The sequence below is a fragment of the Pangasianodon hypophthalmus genome, chromosome 9 (genome assembly GCF_027358585.1).
Source record: "Pangasianodon hypophthalmus isolate fPanHyp1 chromosome 9, fPanHyp1.pri, whole genome shotgun sequence".
NCBI classification, from domain to species: domain Eukaryota; kingdom Metazoa; phylum Chordata; class Actinopteri; order Siluriformes; family Pangasiidae; genus Pangasianodon; species Pangasianodon hypophthalmus.
The window spans coordinates 15,162,567-15,188,861 of record NC_069718.1 but is presented as its reverse complement, the minus strand read 5'-3'; the positions used below and the strand labels follow the sequence as shown (position 1 = coordinate 15,188,861).

The 26,295-nt window shown below is 36.9% G+C and overlaps 1 protein-coding gene across 1 annotated transcript in view; it reads left to right on the top strand.

The window, feature by feature from the left end:
- The window catches only part of lrrc4ca (leucine rich repeat containing 4C, genome duplicate a), a 50,388-nt gene that overhangs the window by 16,310 nt on the left and 7,783 nt on the right, over window positions 1-26,295 (top strand). The window contains exon 2 of the mRNA XM_026918655.3: window positions 18,230-18,298. The gene's annotated coding sequence lies outside the window, so the exon portion shown is untranslated. The remainder of the gene's footprint in view (window positions 1-18,229; window positions 18,299-26,295) is intronic.

Below are 26,295 nucleotides of genomic sequence, written 5' to 3'. Positions count from 1 at the left end.
ATCAGTCCTCTAGTCCATCAGCCCTGCCCCCCCTCAAGGAACCACAGACTTAACGAGATGTGTATTGTAATTTATGCCTATGCATATGGGAGGAATAGATCTGCCATTGATGGATGTCTTGCTTTCCGGCACTGACTGTGCTGTGTTCCATAGAGCATCCCAGTGGACCACAGTGGAGTGTCGACATAAAAACACATTGAGTAAACAAGTAAAGCAACGCTTACACACTGCAGCCATAATGAGGAATCGGTGGAGGCTGAGCCGAGTGGCCCAGATGAGACAAGAGTGGACACGCTCCAGCTATATCCTGCAGGCGTGTTTCTCACAGAAACTAAAAGTCATGCATCACTGTGATCTCTTTAGGCCAGAATAGTGCATTCTTGGAGAGAAGTAGAAATGATTTTTAAAGGAATAAAAAAAAGAAGAAACGAGTAGGCGTAATGAAATAGGAGACAACTTTTAAAGAATTAGCATTAACCAACTCAACTGAAGTTAAAAGCATTTAAGTAAAACTTGAGGTTAGAATTCAGAGCTTTTCCTTATAACGTTACTGCTCAATGGGATTTGACAATTTTTTTGTGTGAGTAATACTACTGTGGGTAAAGAGTCATGCATTATATTTGGGCTAGTAGTAGTAGTTCCTTTTTCATGGAGTCTAGATTAACCTGTCTTTTGTGTATCCTGCCTGGTGCAAAATGCCTCATAATACATTCTCATTGCTCAGTGAGACACTAGGGAAATGTTCAAAACTAAAAACAGTTTATGAATGTTTCATATAGCTCCAGTCAGTGAAGTACAACAAGGGCATGGAGTTGAGATACTATTACTAGTTCTGCCACTTTTATTACCAAAAATGCTACAAAAGAACCAACTGTTTGTGAATGTGATGCCTAAAATAAAGTAGTAGTAAGGACTCTTGGTATCAACCGAGTTTATATATATATATCAAGCTGTCACTTGTTTGTGGTTCATGGCTAATGCTCTGATAATAGCCTGATCTTCATAATTGCTATTGGCTATTTTATATATTCACTCACCATCCACTTTAATAGGAACACCTGTACACCTGCTCTTTTATGCAGCTTTCCAATCAACCAATCAAGTGGCAGCAGCACAAAGCATAAAATCATGCAGATACAGGTCAAGAGCTTCAGTTAATGTTCACATCGCACATCAGAATGGGGAAAAAGTATGACCTTTGTGACTTTAACTGTGGCATGGCTGTTGGTGCCAGATAGGCTGGTTTGAGTGTTTCAGAAACTGCTGATCTCCTGTGATTTTCAAAAAAAAAAAATTGAGTGAGTAACATTTCAGTGGGTGGAAACGTCTTGTTGATAAGAGAGATCAGAGGAAAATAGTCAGATGGGTTCAAGCTGCCAGGTGGGATACAGTAACTCATATCATCATTCTTTACAGCTGTGGTGAGCAGAAAAGCATCTCAGCATGCACAAAACATTAAACCCTGAGGTGGATGGGCTACAACAGCAGAAGACCACATTGCGTTCCACTCCTGTCAGCCAAGAACAGGAATCTGAGGCTATCATGGGCTCTTACACATGGATACCTCAGACAAAAGATGTAATTGCACACTGAAATGTATAGAAGGGAGTTTTATTCAATATAGATGTAACATGCTTGTACCTAGTGAAACGAATATTAGGAAGTGCTGGTTAGCACAGTTTCTTATCCTTGACACTAATAGTAACAGTATGAAAAATGCATATTAAGCATGATGTTAAAGTCTAATCCAATGTCACTACAGTGGCTTCATATGCAGAGACTAATGTAGACCACCAAGGACAAAGCAACACTAGACAAAGCAAATTCATCTATCCATCCATTCATTCATTTATTAATAGCTAAATATAAAAATGTGTTAAAACAGTTGTTTTTATTTCCTCTCCTATATTACCAATGGAAAAAGTATAGTAAATTCTGCAGAGTATTATGCAATTCCACGAATATATTAATAACACTGAACTATTTAGGTTAATCCTAGCATTATTTACCATTTTAACACATTTATTTGTATTGCTCTCAGCATTATGGTTATAAGCTGAATCTGTTCCTACCCTTGTGCTCTTCTCACTGCAATTATTAGATGCTTCACTGCTGTTACTTAACCCCATGCACTTTTCTGTAAATTATTACTGAATGAAGCTTGCAGCTGGGGATGTGTTGAAAATCCATTAGGCTTGGGACAGGCTTAACTTTCTGCACTAGACTGGAGGAACAAGCAAGGTGAGGAGTTGTAATATTAGGTGCACAGCAGAGGATAAATGGGTATTATGTAATTTTTTTCACTACTTGTATCTGATATTTTTCCGAAATAGTTTCAACAATAAGTAGTAGTAAGTGCCTAAAATGTAACATATTGATATGCTTCCTAATTTGGTTAATAAATTATATTTTAGGGTGCAATATTCTGTAGGCAGCCATTTCATATTGATCACAAGGTCAAATGTGGAAGATGGTGTTGCAAATGGCTACCTGGGTTGTATTTTGTTTAGATGTCTTATTGCAGGTGAGCATACTCTCATGTCTTAAAATGATTAGTTTTCTATGATATTAGGGTGGTGATTTGTGTCAACTTACATAACCTACATGGTCTTTCTACTACCCATCCACACATTATAAATATTATACTGTAAGAATTAGACATTAAATCATATACAAACAATAAAATATCTTGACTTTATACATTAAGAACCATTGTTTCTGATTCTAAAATAATTAATAAATGTTGACAATGTTGACATATGGTCTTAATAAACAGACATGTTTTATGCAATATATTGATTCTTCTGGCAAACCATTATGTAATAGACTGACCAGTAGTAACACGAAACAGAGTGAATGGATGAATATAATAAAACTATAATGAGTTTAGGATAATTTGGGATCGTGCAGTGTTGTAAAAGTTATCTTGAGTTAATGTCAGAATTAAATATTTTGTGAGGTATAATATGGATACTATCCAAGATGGAGGGCCACCACAGTACACTAATGGAATAGAAGATAATGTCCTTCTGGCAGAGGACTTAGAACATTGGGCACTAGAACATAATGTGCATTTTTCAGGAGACCCAGAATGGTAGAGGCTGTGACCCACGTCAGGAGGATTTAAATTTAGACTTCATCTGTTCTCCAATGGACTTATTTTCCCTCCATTCATTTCATTATCTAATTTGGCAGTGGCGGCTAAAATACAGTGCACTCTGAAAGCTCACTGCAGTGCATTTCCTCTCAGCCTTCCTCTTCAGCAATCCCCTCTCTATCCAACAAAGTTAATCTGCACTAGATGAAATAAAGGAAGTGGGGAAAAAGAGAAAGCCAGAAAAAGCAGATGAAAAGATGGAGAGATAGAATGAAAAGCAGAATAGCAGTTAAGATTTTGTCAATGATAGAGTTTAATGATATCCCCTCTACCATGCAGATATTCTGGATGACAGAGCCTGTTCATTCAGTGTTACTGCCAAATGGTCATGCTTACATTCAAGAAAGGAATCAAGATGACATGGTCGCCTATATAGCAGCGTTCCTATTTTATTTCTCCTCTGCGTCAAGATTCGCCAAAATGGCCCAGTGATGTGAGCTTATGTTACATACGTATGTATTCCCCTTCCTATTTTTCCAGTTTTATTCAGGTCATGTATGAGCTACCCAATATCTAAGAGTGCTCAGTCACCATGATGTAATACAGAAAGTGGAGACAGGGTGAGCTCAGAGGGCCCGGCACCATCAACTTATGAGATTTTCCTGCAGGAGCAGGAGTATGCAACAACGCAACAGCACTGTCATCTTAATTATATTTCCCTGTGAAAAAGCTAGGTTAGAACCCTGGCTTGATTACTACAGGGAAAGACCCTTGACGCTGAGCAGAGAATACGCCTTCCCATGCTTATTTTCAGTCAGGCTTGGTTGTTTTTATACCATACGAAATGCTTTTTTTGCTTCTTTGTGAGACCTCCCAAATGAGGGCCTTCTTGAAATGAATGTGACACCTTAGCTCATTAAAAGCAGTGGAGAGTTAAGATGCAGGGTTGCTTAAGCCCAGTGGTGATGTTCACAGGGAAGGCCTCTGTGCCCATTTATGCCACTGATTCAGGTTTATTTCACTATTTCATGCTCTAACTAAATTTAACTACACTCCCACTTTTCCAGCCCTATGGAGTAAATCTGTCAGTAGAGTTGTCGCGGCAAGTATGAGCCAAAAAGCAAGCTAGAGTCTCCAGCACTCTGATGATATTTGGGATTTTTCCCTAATAATTACATGTGCACAAGCCAAACAGAAGAGGACTGACAGTAACTGAATGTGGAGTGCCACAGGGAAGTAGTGCCTAAAGCTGGAGGGCAGGTCTTTACAAGGACTAGCTGAATGACAGTGGGCAACAGTTTCTCACAGAGAAACTACTGGCGCTTCACTGGGGCTTCACTATTCACTTCTTATTCTCCATATCCAGATGATAAATAAATAACCTTAACAGCTCACTCTTGCATAGAAAGCAATTGATATGGACTTACTCTGTACCATTCTCCCTTTGTTGCTGTCTTGATTGTACTCCTACAAACTCCCCCTCCTGCCCCATAAAAATAAGAATACTCAAAACACCTTTTGGTGGTGTGATATAAGATATTTGTAGTTCATATTTCTCTAATGATCTATATGTTTTTACCCATTTTTACCCAGTCTTTGGTGTTTTTGTAGTTAATAGGCACCTTCATTACTCCTCATTAAGACCATACACCAAAGAATGTACAGAGCAAGCACATGGCATTAGCCTGAGCCTAGTGCCTAGGGCTGGGTGCCTGCCCTAATAGATATGGCTTAAAGCCATATATCAGGCACACTGCCTGGCATGCATGATCAGCTTTTGTGCTTCCAAGCATTATCCATGATTTTCATGAGGCATTTCTCTTGTTTAGCAATATCCACAAAAACATGACAGAACAGCTGAGAAAATGGATAGAGTGTAAGGGTGAACATGTAGAGCATATGTTGTAATTAATAAATACAAAATGAAGTATATGTAGTTTTTCTCTCATTAGTATATATATATTCAAACTGCAGCATGCTGGAGAAATGTGAAGTCCTGCTGCCTGTGGTGCCTGATCATGTAGACAGATGGGTGTCTGTGTTGTCATGCTGCTCTGCTGCGTTTCTGATGGGGGTGATGGGAGAGCACCCACAGTTAGTGTGTCTTCTCCGGAAAAGCTACAGAACACTGTTACATCTCCTGAGGAAATTGTCCATGGCTACTGAAGTGTAATATATTCACCCCATCATCATCTAGCTGTCATTCTTCACAGAGGAGCATAACAGTAAGAAATGTATGTGTATGTATGTGTGTATGTGTGTGTGTGTGTGTGTGTGTGTGAGAGAGAGAGAGAGAGAGCGCATAATCATTTTAAATGCCCCATGCTTCTACCTTTTAGCGAGATTCATTATCAGTTAGCATATCTTATTTCTGCCTCCTGTACAGCACCCTTGTATTATCCTCTCATCCACTGTGTGTTTAAGTACAGTACCTCTGTGCATGCATGTATATGTGTATAGAAAGATAGATAGATAGATTTCCCAAGGGAGAATTTAGGAAACAGTTTGTTTGATAAAACATAAAACTTTTTTATTTATTTTTTTTTTTAAAGAGGATTACATAGAGGAGCAAACGGAAGACGTCTGAGCACTGCTTAGCATAGAACATATGAATGCTAACATAGAACATACTGTGAACAGAGAGCTTTCTGAATTAACAAGCAGCATGCACAGTGGGCACAAAGAGACACCTCCTTGTCCTGATTAGTTGGATATTGGTGGTTTTTCACCCATTTACAGAATCAGGGGTGATATATAGACCACAGAGAGATTTCCCTATAAGCAGATCTTTTACTCACAGCTGTCAGAATAGGACTGTAGATGAATGAATATATAATAATAGCAATAAAATAAAAAGTTTGGATTTCCCATCTAACAAGCTAGAATATGTCTGTTTGTAAAAGGATACATGTAGCTTAGCCTGCTCTTTGTAAATGAATAACATTGTTTTTTTTTTGTTTGTTTGTTTGTTTGTTTTTTTACAAAATTTACACAAGTTTCACATTTAACACCACTATAATCATTGACCAAAAATGGTGATTTTCTATTATCTTTTCTATTTCTATCTGACCCCTAATATCCTTAATACCAGAATGCTAATTTCTCTTGCTTACTCAATATTATACCATGTATTTTTTATCTCCTGTGCGCCACATCAGCATGCTGAGACTTCCATCATGTCTCGAGATGACTGAATTTACTGCTTTTATTCTAAATCCTCTTAGGAAAACCAATGACAGCACTTACTTATACAAGGAATCCTGTTCCATCCCCCCTACTGTTTTGTTCCTCCACTCTCTCGCAGCATAGTCTTGTCATTTTTGCTCTGTGAAATATGACAATATGAATTTGGTGCAGAGAAATGTGATGCAAGCATACAAGAATACAGGCTTACACACTGAAGAAGGCTTTAGTAAGGGGATAAGATAAAGCTCCACTACAACGGACACAGTGAAGCAACATCTTCAAGCCCAGGGCAGGAGATTTGGAGTGGCAGCTTGGTAAATACCTTTTAAACTGTGTCTTTGACAAACATTTACATTTCACAAAGTGAAGCTTTTGGGGTTCGTTTCTGAGGTGACGGTTACACCTGAATTGTGGCATTACTGCTGATGTGTAGGCAGTAGTAGCAAAGCTGTAGTGAGGTGAAGAGGTGAATTGGGATCCTTGAAGACCTTTTTTTTCTGTTAATGTTTTGTTCATTTTAATAAAATATAATGCAAAATCTGTAATATCACACAAAATATGCAGAAATTCTTTCGAGAATTATCTGAAGTATTAAGATCAGGTAAATCAGACAGTTTACATAAATTCTAGAAAAAAATTGCCAGGATCAGCCTATTTAAATATTTTCTTCAGAAATATTCATTCATCATTCATTCATCTTCAGTAAACTCTTTCTTCTGGTCAGGATTCTGGAGGGGCAATCTAGTGTATCCAATCAACCTACCATAAATAGATGTATAGAAATTCATTGTACCAGCTCAACTCTAGAATATCTGATGCTTTTAGCACACCTGATTCACTGAAGTTGAATTTTAAACTGTTTTTTTTTTTAAAATATTTTTCCTCTGTTTCACCACTCAATCTTAATCGTGTGTGAGGACCATTTGATTGCTTTTCCAAGAACTCCCTCATTTGAACTCTCAAGTTCAACAGAGTGACCTGTAATGAATCAGCAGTTTGAAGGACACAAAATTATTACTTTTTTTTTTTTTAATAATAGCTGTAATTCTCAATAATCGTCCATATTATATTCATTCAGGTTAGAAAATGCTATGCTTATCTCAAGTGTGAAAAGGAAAAGTTAATGTTAAGGCCATGGAAAACTAGCACTTGGATAAAAGCTGCCTTCGAGGATGTAGACAGTAGATTGTATTGTAATGTAGACAAGGACAGCTGGTATAAATGGTATAAACAAGTCTTCCCATGTCTTTCAAAGATAAAAATACATCAAGATAATGTTTCATTTTTGTCATTCACATCAGATTATTTGCTGTTAACAAATGTTTTAAGGTGGATTTTGGACCTTTTTGGAACCAAATGTGAAAGCACCACTTATAGTCGTAAGAAAAATACACCGTATGGTATGAAGAGGATGAGGATGGAGCTGATTTTTTGTAGCTCAGATTGTAGATTCATGTAGTCTGTCAGTGACAGGCATGATTACAGACATGATGAGGTGATTACACAGGGGGAAACATCCTTTAGATTTGGTCAAGATGGCAACTTTCAATTTGACCAAATTTAGGCTTCAAAACCGCACATTGAGAATGCCATGTTGTCTATTCATATATATATATATATATATATATATATATATATATATATATATATATATATATATATAGTCGTTGGTCATTACAGACTTGAAACACTTAAAAAACCGTAAATCATAAATGCAGCTGGATTTCTGCCTTTACATGTGTGCATGTGATAGTTTGCCCCACATCCTTCATAATTATGCCAAGTTCTTGTGAAGACATTCTAGTGACACAATTCTTAATGCAGCTAATTAATGCTATTCTTACACCTAAATCTAACCCTAACCTTAACCTCAGTAACCAAAAGGAAACATTTTATCTCTTTTAGTTTTTTTTTTATGAATTTTTATGAATTCAAAACTTTTTTTTTATTATTATTTTATTATTAAACGTGGGGACCTACCAAATGTTCAAAACAGTCAGATATTCCTATCATTCCTACCCAAAATATTAGACCCCCAACACTCACACACACACACGCACACACACACACACACACATACATCAAACAGCCAAATAAATCCAGTAAGATTCGCCTTTTGTTGTCAAAGAATATAAAGTGTTATAATCCATTAATTATAAAATTATGCTGGTGATCAATTTAGGTGAATTTAAATCAGTTACAATAACACATCCACATACTCTGTACAATCCACTAAATAGTAACCTTATCACCTTGGTGGTGATAATTGAGCTGCCTTTCAATTGCATTTGCAGAACAATGAGAGTTAAGTTTGCAATGCAAGTTAGGATTTTTTCTCAGGCATGCATATTCTGTATACTGTATTTCACAGAAATATATGTGTCAGAGTTGAAATCTCTAAGAAACTGTTAGGCCCAATTTGGCAGGCATGTACCCGCTGTCCTATGTACTTGTAATTAGTCTCCTAATATATTCTTTGCCTCTCTGTATCTCTCTTTTTCTTTCTCTCTATCTCTTGCTTTCTCTATGTGCATGATGACTCATTACATGGTCTGCCAGCTGTCTTCCATGTGAAAGCTTGTGCAGACACACATGGATTTATCGTTAAGTGATGACAATTTGAACGGTGTTGCTTATTTCAGTGTTATGCTGCTTCTGTGACAGCCAGGAGTGATGAGGTCAGATATTACCCTAGTCTTTCTCCCTTTTCATAGGTAATTAATTCACCAGGAATTTGCATTTCGGCTCATTTGATTCAGGCTGATTCCGCAGTTATACATTAGGATGGGATGAGAACTGTAGGAATCAGATGAGATAGAGAGAAAAGAAATGTGTGTAGGTATATGAAAGAGAGACAGAGAGAGAGAGAGAGAGAGAGAGAGAGCAGTGGCAGAAGTGTGATCTTAGTGTACAGGGGATTGTGTACATTTGCCACTGCACTTGCACTACTTCACTTACACTGATTGCAGTAGTTTAAAGATAAAACAGCTTAACAACTGCAGTACATCACAGTGGAATATGTATTTTAAGATTGTTGATGTCAGATTTGACATTTGCAGTAATTACTCTAGGGTGTCTATGGGTGTTTTTCATCTCCTTTCTCATGTGCTGGAAGAAAGTGCCTGGCTTTTTCTAATGACTCACACTATAATGAACATGCTATTGCAAATGATTTCTTACTGCACATAGTTATATCCTATTTTGATATTAAATTTATGTATAACCTAAATATAGGGCTATCCTATTTTTAGATGCCCTTTTTGTTGTGCACCCCAAAGCACACAAACACCTGGTCAGTCAAAATAAATACTTTATAGTGCTACTCCTGAAGTGTGCTCCTGCGGCTCTCCAAGCTGTGCAAAAAAGATGGAGAGGCAAGCGTGCTGGAGCACTGGTCAGATTTAGGAAGAGAGGCACACAACTTGTAACAAGATCAACAAACTCAGAATCCTTGCAAGCACCAAAAGGACTTTTCACTGACTTCAGTTTACCGCTTCATGGAGACATGGCTGTTATACAGAGTGGATTGAGTCCCTGATCTTTGCCATAAGAAAGAGAGGAGGTGCATGCTTCTATATTAATCAAGGCTGGTGCAAAGACATATGTGTCATAGCAATAATATGCTATGCCACATCAGTTACATCAGTTTCTGTCAGGAAAACTGTATCCCCACTGAAACTGTCACCTGCTTCTCCAACAACAAACTTGGGTTCAATGCAGAGTGCAGATAGCTGTACAAGAAAAAAGAAGAGGTGTTCAGGATAAGAGACAAGGCGGAATTCAAGATGGCAGAACACAAGTTTGAGAAAACTATCAAAGTAGCAATAATGTGGTAAGCTGTATCAGCAACTTTCTGCTAACGATTCCTCCTCAGTCTGGAAGGGTCTTCAGACCATCACAAACTATAAAAAGAAGACCCCCATCTTCCAAAACAGCTAACCGACTTCTACTGCGGATTTGAGAGACAGATGGCCCATCAGGTGCCTCATCTATCACCTACTCATCCAGTCCTCTGTCCCTCTCCTGTCACCCCCCATTCATTATCACAGAAAAAAGGTGTGAAGACATTTGAAAAATCAAAATGTAAAGAAAACTGCCTGCCATGACTCTGTTGCGCCTGGAACCCTCAGCTGATCAGCTGTCCCATATTTATTTAAAGATTTATTACCAGTTTATTTAGCTGGTCATTGCAGCAGAATGCTGTTCTGGCATGCTTCAAGACATTGGTCATCATCCCAGTTCCAAAAAAAGTTATGCTTGGCCTTCAAGACTATCATCCTAGATCTACAAGATCATCACTTTGCAAGTATCTGGCTCCATCTGTACGTGGATCACAAATTTCTTTCCAACAGGAAGCAGTTTGTGAGAATCAGTCAGAACATTTCTGGACCCCAGTCACTCAGCACTGAAGCACCAATGGTTGTGTCCTCTCACCCAAATGACTGTGTTTCCAGTGATGTATCTGTGAAGTTGATCAAATTTTCAGATGACATTACTGTGATTGGTCTCCACCGTTGGTGATGAGTCAAAATTCCATCAGGAGATTCAATAACTAGCCTCCTGGTGTAGCCGGAACAAACTTGAGCTCAACACTCTTAAAACGACAGAGATGCACATCTATTTCAGGAAATGCACATTCCCCCTCCCCACTTATCCTTAATAACTCATCAGTAAGCACTGTCACTTTGTTCAGATTTCTGGGAACTAGGATCACATGGGATCTTAAATGGGAGATGCATACACCATCCATCAACAAGAAAGCTCAGCAAAGGATGTATTTCTTACAGCAGTTGGCAAAGTTCCACCTACCCCAGGCCATATTGGTGCAATTCTATACTGCCACAATAGAAAGCATCCTATGGTTCCTGCACAATAATAATAAAGCTGTATATTATTATTATTATTATTATTATTATTATTATTATTATTAATATTATTATTATTTGTTTTTACATTTTAAAAATTAATTTTACAAGTTAAATATTATTATTTTAAACATTATTAATAAATAGTACTATTTATTATTACTTATTAAACATATTAAATTTTTAATATTGCTATTACTATATATCATTACTATTATTTAGTATATATCACAATTGGTTCCACTCCATTTAATGCACCCTGAACTGCATCCAGCTGCTATTTCTACCTCCACTATAATGTAAATTACAACTGAGCCTACAATTTCCACTTCAAGTGTAATATTTGTATATTGGGTTAGAGTTAGGGTTAGGGTTAGTGTGTTGTGTTGTGTCCTAATATATGTAAATGTACATGACGAGTAAAAATGGTTTTGATTCTGATTCTGATTATAAGTCCCATAAGGGCAATTAATTTGGGGCAGACAATGGCGCAGTACAACTCACTCAAACACTAGCTATTGTATGTTACCAAACAATAAATACATATACAGACTCCATTTCCGAGACACATGAAATGATGATGGTATCATCAGTACATTTACTGAGCTGCTGATTGGGAGCGTGTGCTCTGACAGTCATTTATGTATAGTATAATATGAATAGGAGATAAGATACATCCCTGTGATGACCCAATGTATGTAAGTTGTCTTATAAGTCTGTTAACTTAACCTTTCATAGGTCTTTATGTAAAAAAATCAGTATTTCATAGAAAAAGGGTATCCCAAACTTTAAATATCAGCAAAATGGAACTGGTAAGGCAAACTGTAATGGACCTAATGATGGACTCTTTTTGATATTTTTGATATGTGACTTTTAATGATCCTGCCTAAGGTCTTCATAACTAGAGATTTCAGAGCAATAGGTCTGTTATCATTAAGTGTGTAAGCTCTTCCCGACTTAGGAACAGGTACAATGGCTGAGTTTTTCCAAAGTCATAGTACCACTGCCTGATTTAGCAAGGCTATAAAAATGCTATAAAAATACTTTGTTTCTTTAAATTGAGCCAGTTCTTTAGTTACCCATGGCTTGTTGTTAGCAAGGATGGTAATATGCTTGGTGGGAATTGCACAGAAGGTGATATATGATCATATTATGTCCAGTTGCACATTTAGGTCTGAGCTGGTGTTCAGGAGCACAACCCAATCTATGCATTTGAAGCTGCTCTGAGGCGGGATGATATTGGATTCAGTCCATGATTTCTCAGACAACTTGTACTGCCCTCTTGGAGACTGACCTGTTTGATGGCTCCAGCAAAAGTGTTCTGATCTGATGATTGCAGCTGGGGCAATATGAAAGATCTGTAGGATCCTGGTATAGATCCGTACCACATATCCTGTTTTTTCTTTAAGACATGTAACATGATAGTAGGTCTTTAGAAACTTTGTCAAAGCACAGTGGTTAAAAGGACAGATTTCAGAGCATATGGAGATATGGAATCAAAGTAATTTTTGGTGTTGTGTATATAGCCATATGTGGAGGTTATAACTGTTACACCAGTTTGTATTGATGTGCCTACATATCCCACCGCTTTGACTTTTTCCTATTAATGCTAAGGATAGGGATACCGATCCTTTCAATGAACAAGCTGTTATCATCCACAGAGGAACAGAACCAGGTTTCCACAATAACCAAAACTGATGCATTTCTGTGTGCTTGCATGTGAAGAGCATTGGCTTGCAGTTTGTTAAGTTTATTACACAGCGAGGACCCATTACACAGTGTAACGGCAGGCAGTCAAATGAATTTCAGCTATTTTACTTTGCACCTGAGGCATCAAGGCTTTTATATTTAAAGTTGAAGTCACTTTATATCCATGCTTTCTATTGATTCATATGGTGAGGTGCACAAATTGCTTAGCACCAAGTCTAGGTTCCACTGTGGGACCGTTGGTTTGCATGGGGATTAGAGACATTCCACACCGTTAAGAAACGTCTTTATGTGTGCTTCCAGTGACAAACTGTCAATCATGTCAATCAGTCCCCAGTATGTACACAATACTGGTACATACACCTGTAGGGCAAAAGCCAGCTCCTCTGCTATGCATTGCAATGCAGAAGGGGGTGCATTCTCTACTCTTTACAGGCCTAAACAGCCAGCTCTGTCAGCTGCTAATTTTCCTTTGATTGAGCCACAGAAGAGCTTATCTTCCTTTTCTTGGTAGGTCTTGTAGTTTCATCGGTTGCTCACTGCACTCCTGCAGCATCAGGAGTCACAATAATCATTATGTTGAAGGGCAGCACTTCGTAAGTGTTTGTTGAAGATTTCCAGTCCCAAATAATTTAGGCATTGGTCATATTCATCTAACTACATCGGGGTTTGGCAGAACAATCAATTCACCATTGTGCCCTAAAATATAGTATATTATGAAACTGGAGAAGGTAGAAAAAAGGTCAACAATTTGCAACTTAGAATATATGACCTTATAAAGTTATGATATATGTTATGATATGGTCAGTGTTTGCAGCACCATGCTGCTGCATACAAACGTTAACTCAACTCAAATGTTGTTAACTCAATACCAAATTTCTAAATGTATGTCACCCAATTTGCATGTCAACGCACTCTCCCTTGATGGTGTATATTTTATGCCATATTTTACAAGGGATTGCTGTGTGCTTCTTAGCATCTTGAATCAGCTTCTTCTGTTCATCTGCAAGATGAGAATGTGATAGAGGATGAGCATTATGTAGTGGGGGCCTTTTATAGGACACACACATAATGTTACAGTCATGAGGTGAAGACTTTGCTCAGTACTTTGCTAATACTAAATAATTAGTGCACGGCATATAAACTCTGCTTGTTCAAGTAGGAAACCACTGTGGTGGTTGATAATGTAAGGAAGTAGAATCATGTCATGACTGCTAGGATACCAAATAAGTAGAATATTTGCCTTTGAGAAATGATCCACAACTACCAAAAGGAAGGTATAACCATCAAGGTCTATTCAGTGCTGGGAACGGCTGTCTTCCTGGCTGAGGGATGGGACTGTAATTTAGGCACAGAGGGAACATAATTGTACATATGCGTGCACATCCTAAAATAACATTCTGAGAAGAAGTGTGCAGTGTAAGCAGTGCATATGGTTAGGGGTGCATGAGCCCACCTCAAAAGTTCCTCAAATCACAGCAAATCTGTGCCATTTTTCCTGGGCAACAGAGACAAAGGAACCGTCCCAGACACTAGGTCCTTCTAGTTGGCAGGATGGGCTTGGCTGATCCCTTCAGCTATTGTCACCATTCCTCCAGGGCTAGTTTGATGGCTAGCAATTCTCAGTTTCCCATTTGTAATTACGTTCTGTAGGAGACAATTTTCTTCAGAAAAAGACTAATTATGGCTGGCCAATGAGTAACACTGGGCTCCTACCCCTAATTCTGAGTCATCCACTTCTACAGGTTTTAAAGATTTTGTGGGGTTGGGATACTTGAGCAAATGCTCTGTTGTGAACTTGGTTATCAGTAAGTAGAGAGCTGAAACCTCCTCTGTCAATCTGAAACATCAAGGAGGGTAGTAAGAGGGGCTGGCATTGTACTGAAATCTTTTATAAACTGCAACTACAAGTTTCAAACCTTAGGGAGCACTGTAGTTTTTAATTCTGTGTTGTTCTGCCTGGTATTGCACCACCTCTACTTTTGGCTTGTCCAGTTATACCCCATGCATGTTAATGACATAACCCAGGAAGGACATAAGAGTTTAATGGAACAGGCACTTTTTTAAGCTTTTATATAAAAGTAATTTCCAGGAAGTTTGTTTAGGACTTATAAATTAAAGAGTAATCTAAATATTATCTAATACCTACCAACCAGGCCAGACTCAGGAGTCATATGATTTTGTATGAAGAGCAGTTCTGAAAAATGTCTGGACTGGCTACACATGGCTTAGAGAAAGCATTTGTTAGTCTTTCCTCTTGCCAGTTGGTAGCTGTTGCCTAATAAGGGAAAACAGGTTAGTGAGTTGGAATTGGCAACTAACTTGGGAAAAATTTGGAAAAATCACCCTGCCAGTCATAACCTGGGGAACCTCATTAATGAAGGCTTAAGACTGACGAGGCTATATAGGACCCGTATGATGTGACTGTAGCTGAATATAGATTGAAATGCATATTCGATAATGGTTTTTAATTTGTTTTCCTCTCTTATCTGAACTGGCTTGTAGGCATCATGTAGCTGTGGCTTGGTAACGTATGTAGTTACTTACAGCTGTCTCAAAGTGGCTGGGTCAAGTGTAAGATGCTAGGCTATTGTCTTTTTTCACCCAAATGGAACAGGACAGATGAAACCAAATTATCCACAGTTCATCCAGTAGAACTGCTCTAGTGAGAGATTAATAGCTGTCCCAGGGACTATGAAGAGGCAAATTAAGAGTCCTGACCTTACTCAACACCTCACGGATATGACAGGGATGAGCCATCCTGATAACTGATAACTAGTGGGATTAAAGATAACTTTAATCAGTGGGCCAGGGCCATGATACTTCTAGCCTCATGATACTTCAAGAGGCAAAGCAGCTGTGTCTCATCACTTGTAAATGTGGATTGATTAAACACAGATTTTAAACTGGAGATGAACTCCTCCAGTTCACTGCTTTTCCAATAATCAGCAACAAACATGCATTCAGGCTCAACCCTGTATGTTGGGAAAATAAATAGAATACTGCAATAGTGTTTGCATACCTGGGTTTCTGTCATATTTGTCCTGCATTGTGGTTTGCATTGTTTGCAGGACAACACAGAACTACAAAGGAGTAGCTATATGAATGATAACATGTTCCTCAATCTTCTGTAAAAAGTCAAGCACTTACTTATAACTGTGAAATTGTGCAAATGGGCAGAACTCATCTTTCAGTGAATGAAAGCAAGCACTATGCCTGGGAGGGAATCTGTTTGTACTGTGGAGAAAAGTAATGTATATTGCAGGGCCATATACAGTTTCAACTCTGGGACAGAGGCTGATGAATTAGTTACCCTTAGATGCTAAACTACTTCCTTGAGTACTGAGCAAAGTAGTGAGTACTCACTGACTGTGTTTCACAAAGTTGTTTTCTCTTTCTGTTATTCCTGGTTACAATTCTAGTGGTACTGCTGCATCAATTTTGCAGTGAAGTCTTCTATAATGCCTAGAACAGGCAGGCTGATGCAATTTCGGAGTTTATCCAAGGTACAAACCACAAATCTAGATAGACACAGCTAGAAATCCCAGCCAAAATAGCCCTAAATACATTCCAAATGAGTTAAAAAGAAGACAAACTAATGCGGGTCTCTATACTATGCACCAACAAGAAGACTGATTCGACAAATGTTACAAGGTCTTAACAGTCCTATTGATGACCTGAGAGTGAAAAAAAGGTGATTGTGGATAGAGATATTGTTCAATAGGCCAGAGAAATTAAAATTTGTTAGGCATTCCCAGAGGTTGGTGTGACAGTATGCTGTTATGATTGGTTTAATATTGGCTCTGTATCAGGCACATGAAAACTGGCATGGGTCAAAAAGCACACATAGGCACATTTTTGTAGCATAGATATCCACACCCTTAATGTGAAAAAGACATTTTTTTATTCACTCACAAAAATAAGTGAAACACATTTTTTCACCAGAACACTGAAAACTTATTTATTGTTATTGTCTTATCAGCCAGCTGATTATTTCAACTACTAATAATAGACATGAAATCTACGAGTGAGTCCTCTGTCAGAGTGAATTTGGACAACATAATCATCTTAGCCAATCAATATTGATTGTGTGGTGTGAAATCAGTTATTGATTATACAGGCTATTTTGCAAATTAGGTCATACCTTAGTGTATCATTTGCTAGAGTGAAGCTAACATCAATCCTAACTACAGATGAATGTTCAAATACTTATGTCTATCAGTACTAATTATGGCTGACATATATTCCCTCTGCCTGAAAGGAAATGATGCTTCAAAGTTTTACCAGCAGGGGCTATGAAAAAGACATTGTTATGATATGTGTATAATAGAAATCATAAAAATGATGATGAAAGCTGGAATGAGTGTTTGCTGTTTTAGAATTGTGTCTGCAATTTTTACTGTGTGCCAGCTTTGTAAAATGAAAATAGTAGGCTATTTTAATAGATGATATTTTAACAAATAAACACAAGTATGTGTATACACTCATACACAAATACACCAATGCAAACAACTTTGGGGCCTTTAACAGACTCTGGATTGGAGGGTTATTTATACAGAAGTAGTAAAAGCTTTATGATTTATGATTTATTTAATATTAGCATTTCCCTTTCCCCTTGTGTTTTGATGAATAGCACAGTGTCCTCAAGGAACAAGGAAAGAAACAGTCATCCCTCTAGCTGGGGAATGATGTGTGGAGTCTTGCCTTTGCACTCTCTCACTCTTGATCTTTCCTTTATGAGTTGTTTAAACAAAAAGGCATCTATCTGTTGGTAGAGATTATCTTGGAGGGTTTCGTGTAAAAAAAAAAAAATGTCCAGGTATACAGCAAGTGAATCCCTTGAATAATCCCTCCTTGACTAAAAACATAATTGTTTTTTTTCTGAATAGCATACATTTCCTTCAGGAATTAAAAAGTTTTATAGTCATCAGATACCTAAGACAAATAAAATTTGGAATGACCTTTATGTTTCTTTTGCAAAACTGTTCTGAATTCTGACATCATGAGCTACATACAAAATACATATATACATACAAAATACATATATACATACAAAATACATATATACATACAAAATACATATATACATACAAAATAGAGTGGTACCATGGTATAAAATGAGAATAGCCTGATAAATTTTAATCTGGAATATTTAGATTTAGGGCACATCTGTGTTGTAAGTCCTTGCCGAGTGACTCATAACTCATTTTCTTTAAACAAAAGCATTTGGCAGTCTGACTCCCTGCTATTCCTCCAGTTCTTTTTAACTACATGTCATCGGAGCCAAAAAAAAAAAAAAGAGCTGGAATATTAATGAAATGCAAAATTTGTTTGCTCATTTTAATTATTCTTACTGTTGCTCTTGTTCTTGCAGGGTGAGCCACCAGGTGAAACTGAGTGTGAAGATGTCCAGAGACTGCTGGCACTGTGGATAGTTTGGCAGGTGAGTGAGGAGAGCCGAGACGGTGAGGAGTCTATTTCGCTAATCTGAATGTCAGACAGTACCTTTCTGTCTATTGTGTGAGTGATAATGAGGAGCCTACTTTACCTGAGATCAGGAACATTTGTCACATTTGGTGGATAATAGCTCATGGTTAGCACCAGTGTTTGCCTTCAGTTTTCATCTTTTTAGTTAGCATTTTGAATGACTTAGTTTGAGTGACTCACCATACTACATATGATGTATACGTCTCTTATATTGTGTAAATTATTGGCAGAGCTCTTATTTGTTGGAGAGGGAAAAAATAACAGCAAGGAGATTGCACATAGCAAAATTAGAAACACTTATAAAAGATCTGACTGATGACTGAACAGTGCTGACTACTATATATGCAAATCTATCTATCTATCTATCTATCTAACTATCTATCTATCTATCTGTCTATCTATCTATCTATCTATCTATCTATCTATCTGTCTATCAAAGTTAGGCATAACTGCATTTATTCAAAGATGGCACAATTGCAAACATATTAGCAAGCAGAATCATATGATCATTTATTTAAAGTACACAGAGTACGTAGGAATATGACTTGGCAAATCATTACCAGTAGGGTATAATATATATATATCCAAAGTTACATGACATGGACAAGAGGAACTAACCTATGTTGTCTTTTTTTTTCTTTACCTGACTGAAATCCACACTTGAAGAACGATAGTCTTTAGTGGTGTAGCCTGTGCTTTCTCCTTTTTCTCATATATCTATCTATCTATCTATCTATCTATCTATCTATCTATCTATCTATTTATTTATTTATTTATTTATTTATGTTGTTTTTTTTTTTTTTTTTAACTGCTATCTAATAGTATCTTGCACTTGACTTTTCCAGTATTTCCCATGAGGCAACAATTATATAAATAACAGATGGCAACACTGGAACTATTTCTTTGTCTAAGTGCCTTTGTTGATTTCAGCAGCAGGCTACTGTTATAAATCTGGCACTATTGAATGCATCCAACAATGCTCTGTTTTCTCAGAAGAGTTCTCAAGTGGCTGTGCATTTTGAAATTTGAGCAGCAAAAATTGAATTAACAGAATCAATGGAATGCTCAAGATTTATTGAGGTTTTTTTTTTCTTTCTTTTTTTTTCTGACAGAATGTTGGTTTAATGTGATGATGAATATGAATGAATACGACTCAATTTAGTCATGTAGTGTTAATGAGTGCACTAATGTCACCATATGGTGAATCTGTTTTCAGTGTCCATTACAATGCACTACAAACACTATTACACACAAACACTGAATACTGTAGTACTGTATTGTGTGTAATAGTGTCTGTAGTGCAGTGTAATGGACAGAGTCACAGCTTTTGTAAATATTTCATCCTTTTATTAAACATGCTGTGTAGGAGGTCAGGATAAAAACAGTAATTTATGTAGCACTCCACACTCTCATTTATAGTCAAACCATAAGCATTTACATTATTTTACTGTTTGACACATTTTAGAGTAATAATGATGATATACACCCATGAAATTACACAGATAAAATTACTCAGTTATCAGCAAATGTCAAAATGTATAATGCAGTTCTTCAAAGCATCCTTGAAGTCAGCTACGCACACTCGTGGCATTCTTTGAACCAACTTAATTAGGCAGTATCAGGAATGATTTTCCAGTGGGCTTATAGTGAAGTGCTTGTTAGCTGCATTTTAAAACTATTGGTTATAAATATGCTCCTGGGTAAACAAACAAACAAAAAAAGGGCCAAGCACAAAATGGCAAATATTAAGCTTTTAAGGGTCTTAACAACAAATCATTGGTGAGAAATTTAGCAAGAATTAAACAAATGCACTCCTGAGGCCTCCTTTACCACAATTTGCTTGTTTACTTTTGCTGCAATGAACTGTTTGGGGAAAAGTTAGAAACAGGGAAATTCACTTATACAGTCTTCTTGTACGCAAAGGTAAAGTCATGATAATGATTAAAATGTTTCATGTAAAATTCAAACTAACACATATCTGGGTGCACAAAATTTTCCAAAAATATCTTCTGGGATTTTTTTTTTCTTGAAAGAGTAGTCATTATTTGGTTATCTGCTACACCTGAGGCAGCCCATCAAGGGCCACAAGGCTTAAACATTTAAAGAAATCAAAGGGAAAAGCTATTGCATACTAAGTTCCTTTATCTATTTGTTTAATTCTTGCTAAGAAGTATTTTTGAAGATAATTATTTTTTGATTGTTTTTGATTGTTTGATCAGAAAAAATGGTGTTAAGCTAATCCCAAAGCATGCGATTGCTGGTGAAATAGCCTTACTCTTAAAATCTTTAATTTACTGCTATTGTTTGTATAAAAAGTAGATTATTCAGTGATTTGAAATATGCTTAGAATGAGCAAGTCAAAGATAGTGCTGATTCTGCTAACAATCCACCATAATGATCATGTTGTTTGAGTAGTACTTAAATTTCTAATGGAATGTCTGTTTTTGACCACTGGGTAATATATAAAAATATGGATCTCAGATTATAAAGCATAAAATGACACCTTCTGGCACTCTTACTAGCAAAATTAGTGAGCTGCAAGTCTGGCAGAACACAGTGACATCTATGTGCTGAGTGTAACGAGAAGGCCATAGAGCGTGACTGCACCTGAAGCCAAATTATCTGCTATTAATCCAACAAATGTAGTGGAACAAGAGAACGGCTCATCTTCAACAGCCACTAGATAATCAGGTGAAACCACAATTTTACTGGCTATGTTGAAAACACCTGTAATGTAAAACACCTGCTTTAGCACATGATATCCTCTGTAATGTCCATTAGAGTACATACACATATGTACATAGACATTGGTTTCTGATAGTGTTCATGCAAGAAATTCCAAAACTATTGGTCTGAAGATTTTCTCTGGCGTAGTGAATTAGTGCCATTCTCTACGCTACACATATAGCCTACAGTCAAGGGAAGCTACTACTTCATGGGAAGTACACCTTCCTTCAATTCTATATTTTTACTTATCAGGGCCTAAATAACAATTGCATAGTCCTCACCAATTTCCATAAACAAACAAATAACCTCAGGGGACAAAAAAAACCCACAACAGATTTCAATATGTAGTCATTTTTTCCCAAAAAGTAAAACAACATTCAGAAACCAGGTGGGAAAAATAAGTACACCCTTCCTACTACCACAATCATTAAGAGACTAATTAGCAACCAGGTGTTACTAATGAAATGCACAGGATTAGTTAATCGTCAAGAAGTGTGACTACCTCTATAAAAGCAGAACTTTTAGCAGTTTGGTGTTCTGGAGCACTCAGATATGTGTCCACATCATGTCATGAACAAAGGACATCAGCCATGGCCTCAGAAAAGCACTTGTTGCTGCTCATCAAAATGGGAATGGTTATAATGATATTTCCAAACCATTTGAAATTCACCATTCTACAGTCAGAAGGATTGTTTGCAAACAGAGAGCCTTCAGTAGAGTGCCCAATCTTCCCTGGACTGAGTGTCCCAGCAAATTCAGTCTAATGCCAGACCTTAATGGTCAGAGATATAAATAAAAACCCAAGAGCTACATCATGTGACCTACAGGCCTCTGTAACCACAATAAATGTATATGTTCATGATGGCACAATGAGAAAAAGAATGAACAATTATGGCTTTCATGGAAGGGTGGCTAGGAAAAAGCTGCTTCTCTCCAAAAAGAGCATGGAAGCACAACTTAGGTTTGCAAAATTGCATCTGAACAAACCACAAAAGTTCTGGAACAATGTCCTTTGAGACCAAGGTAATGTTTGGTCATCATGCACAGTGCCATGTTTGGTAAAAACCTAACACCAAAACCACAAAAACCTCATACCAACTGTCAAGCATGGTGGTGGAGGGGTGATTTGGGCTTGTTTTGTAGGGTCAAAATTGGGTCATGCAACAGGACAATGATCCTAAACACACCAGCAAATCAACATTTGAATGGCTAAAGAAAAAAAATCAGTGTGTTGGAATGACCAAGTCAAAGTCCAGACCTCAACCCCATTGAGATGTTGTGGCAGGATCTTAACAGAGCCGTGCATAAAAGAATGCCGTCAAACATCAATGAACTGAAGCAATGTTTTAAAGAAGAGGCCAAAATTTCTTCAAAATGATGTGAGAGACTGATAAACTCCTACAGAAAACGTTTACTTCAAGTTATTGCTGCGAAACGTGGTTCAACATGTTACTGAATTATAGGGCGTATGTATTTTTCCTACCTGGTTTATGAATCTTGGTTTACTTTTTGGAAAAACTGATTACATTTTGAAATATGTTGTGTTTTTTTTGTTGTCACCTGAGGTTATTTGTCTGTTTACAGAAGTTGATAAGGACCACACAATCATTATTTAGGCTCTGATAAATAAAAATATGCCTGTGCAAAAAAACCCATAAAACCTGCTACACCTGCAAAGACATACATATACACATATGCTCTTATTTTTGTGCAGCTCTAATATGTTTACATGCAAAAACCCAAGATGTGGTATATGATAAAGCTCTTGGAACATTGATCACAAAAGTAAATTTGTAAGGAGATTGATCTAGACCGATAGCCATCTGCTCAGCACACCCACTTATCCCCTTCCCAGGCAGGTCTGATCGATAACGTGTCTGTATGTCAGACATGCTCCTGCTTAATAACACAAATAAATCAAACCAGCTAACAGTTATACTGCTCCTGCACCAACAATAATGCCATGCACAACTGCATGTGTGTACCCCAGAGAGGGGGAGAGAGAGAGAGAGAGAGAGAGAGAGCAAGAGCAAGCAAGAGGCAAAGTGACCAGCACAGCAGATCTTATTGTATAACTAAACCTGTGTGAGTACATGTGCAAAATGAACTCTAGATGAGATGGCTAAATCTGAAGAGGCCAATCCAAATTACTATGCCTCTTTATTAAAAGAATGTGTAGCCTACAGACAGCCTGCTGCTCCCACCTCTCTCTCTCTCTCTCTCTCTCTCTCTCTCTCTCTCTCTCTCTCTCTCTGTTATTCCTTTCTCAGTGTGGTTGTACCTGAGCTGATCAGAAAGTGCATGGACTTCACTGCAGACAAACTGCCAAGGAGCCCCTCCGCAGCTTTACTTTTATTTTATGAAAGTTCTTTCTTTTTTCAACAGAACATCACAATAATGCTTTACGGACACAATCAAAATGATACTGAACTTCGTATATGAGTAATTATGACTAAAATGTAAAAACTATCAATTCTAAGATAACATAGAATTCCAAATAGCAATATATTCCCTCTTGGCTGTACCCTTAATTTAGAAATAATTTAAAATCAATACAATAATCAATATACTAATTAGTTAATACATTTTTTGGAAGGTTGAAAATCATGATAAATCGTTTAATGAATCTAATATAAATGAATGTTTGTCACATTTCTTCAGATCTTCAGTTCTTCAGATAGATGTTTAACTTTGGTGTTTTAGAACAAACAGAATTATTGCCATATTTCAGATATTCGAAGAAATGTATTCGCCTCTTTCTATCTGCACATTAGGATTATTTTACTATAATTTATGATTGTATAGAGATAGCATAGAGTATAGTATGCAGCACTTAATAAACAACATTGCATAATTCACATGCATCAATATAGGATTTAGCTTAACAGTTTATAATGATTAGGCTTTGAAGGAAATGAAGTTCTTTCTAAATCTCTCTCTCTGTGTGTGGAGTTTTAGGATTCACAACACAACGTCTTGACACATTTAATTATTCCATGCCAAGTTATTTTGTTTGTTTAATCTCGATGGAGGAAACTGTTATTGAAACAGCATTTTTCTAGTGTTTTCAGTAAGGCAAACCTATATGCAATATTCATTGTATTCATTCCACTATCCTCTTGAGTAAGTTCCCCTTTCATCATTAGACATTCTGACACTACTAATATTAATTTGTATTTTCCCTTTATTTACCTGTTTTTCGTCTTTCTTGTTTTTCCTTTTACCGAGAGGATTCATGGTTACTTATGTGCATCAGGGGCATGGGAACTTATCTGTGCATAACATTATAGCATCCCAAATGAGGAAAATCCCCTGATGGCTGTAATTATTGCTAGCTTCTAAATGCCTGTGATGTCGATATTATCTCTCTCTTTACCTCTGTCTCTTTCCTTCTCTTTCTATTGTGTCATGGTGATGGGACTCACCCTTTTATAGGAGCATGTTTATGGTGGCCTGTAAGTGCAAAACTACTTGTATCATAGTGAGGAGTAATTCTTTCTTCTGAATAACTCGGCTCCCTTCAGGCAGGTTTTCAGCTTTCATAAACTCATATTAATGCTTATGACTATTGCGGGTGAATATATTATATTAGTATTAATGCAACTTAATACATACTCTATATTAAGTTGACAGTTTATCTAAATTAATATCCTACGAATGCCCTTGATTAAAAAACAAATGGATAAAAGCATGATACATGTTGGTTCATACTCTTACTGTAAACATCCTCCAGCTTTCTGATTTCCATGGTCTCGCAGGCTGACATGCGCTGTAGCAAATGACCAGTGAGGATGTGATGTTCAATAAGGACCTACAATTTCCATTTTGAGTTAATGCTGTTGTGTTTTTGTGTATTGGTTTTGTGCTTCCGAATTTGCTGTTGTATTTTTGGTGTTGCTTTTGCATTTCCAAATTTGGTGTTGTGTTTTTAGTTTTGTTGTTGCGTTCTCTGATTTGCTGTTGTTTTTGTTTTGTTAATGAATTGTACATAATAGTTATGCATTCCCAGAATAAAATGAAATATCAAATGAATGGGCTACTTTGAATTACTTTCATGATATCCAAACAAAATGCATTATAATCTGATAAACATTGAATTAAAGGAGCAAAAACAGGTCATTTTTTTGCATGTTTTAATATGGAAAGTTTAACTGAAAATATTTTATATAAAGACTTTTAATGTGTTGGGGGAAAAAGCAGAAATAGTATGTCATATTTGACATGTAAACTATGAATAAAAATTTTACAGAGACTTATAAATATGCACTATGAATGAGTAATGTAGACACATTTCATCTAAACTGTTGTGTGTGACTTTTTTTTTTTTTTTGCATGTCTGACACAGTTAGAGTAAAAGCTATTTCTGTGCAGATTTGTCTCAGTCATGAATGCTTGTTTCCTTATAAGGTGTTGGCATGGTGACTGAGAACAGGAAGTAAGGCCATGCCAATGGAAGGAATGTCTCCAAGGAGACTCGGAGGCACAAGTTTGTGTAATTCCCTGCTGATGAGCATCTGGAGACAGCTGGGCCATAGAAGGAAACAGTTTGTTGAATAATTTGCAGCTTATGTAATTAAGCATTTACAGATACCCATATCTGAATATTCCACATGGAGCGGAACTGAAACTTGGTTAAAGGATTGACCAACAGAATTGCTGTACATAAAGACAACAGATGGCCACTTGTTACTGTAGCAATTTATACTGCAGAATGTTAGCCTTTAGATTCAACATGACAAGTGCAAGTGGTTGCATATTAAATCACTCACATTATAGAGTTTTTTCCAATAACAAAATATGCAACTGTTTGTAATTTGGCAGTGGTATTTTGAATATAAATTATTAGGCAGCTACTATTCAGATGTTTGCATAAATATGAACATTAGGGAATGTCTCCCTGTAATAATTTTAGTTGAAATGTTTAACAGTTTGAGATACTAGCATCAAATATTAACTAAAAGTATCTCTATCAGCTAAAAGTATCTCTATGAAATGAGAAAATATATAAAAATATACAATTACTGTGCAATCACCTTTCTTGGCCAAAGTATGAATAAACAACATACATCTTGATTAGATCTTTAGTAATCCACTCACTAACACCTGTTATTTTGTACCACTTTTGCAATTTGGACCATCTTGCATCATCAAGGCTGTGCCCATGCTAAATGCTTCCTTAACACCATCTTAGCCATTCTGTTCTTGTCGTCTTCTTAATTTTAGTGC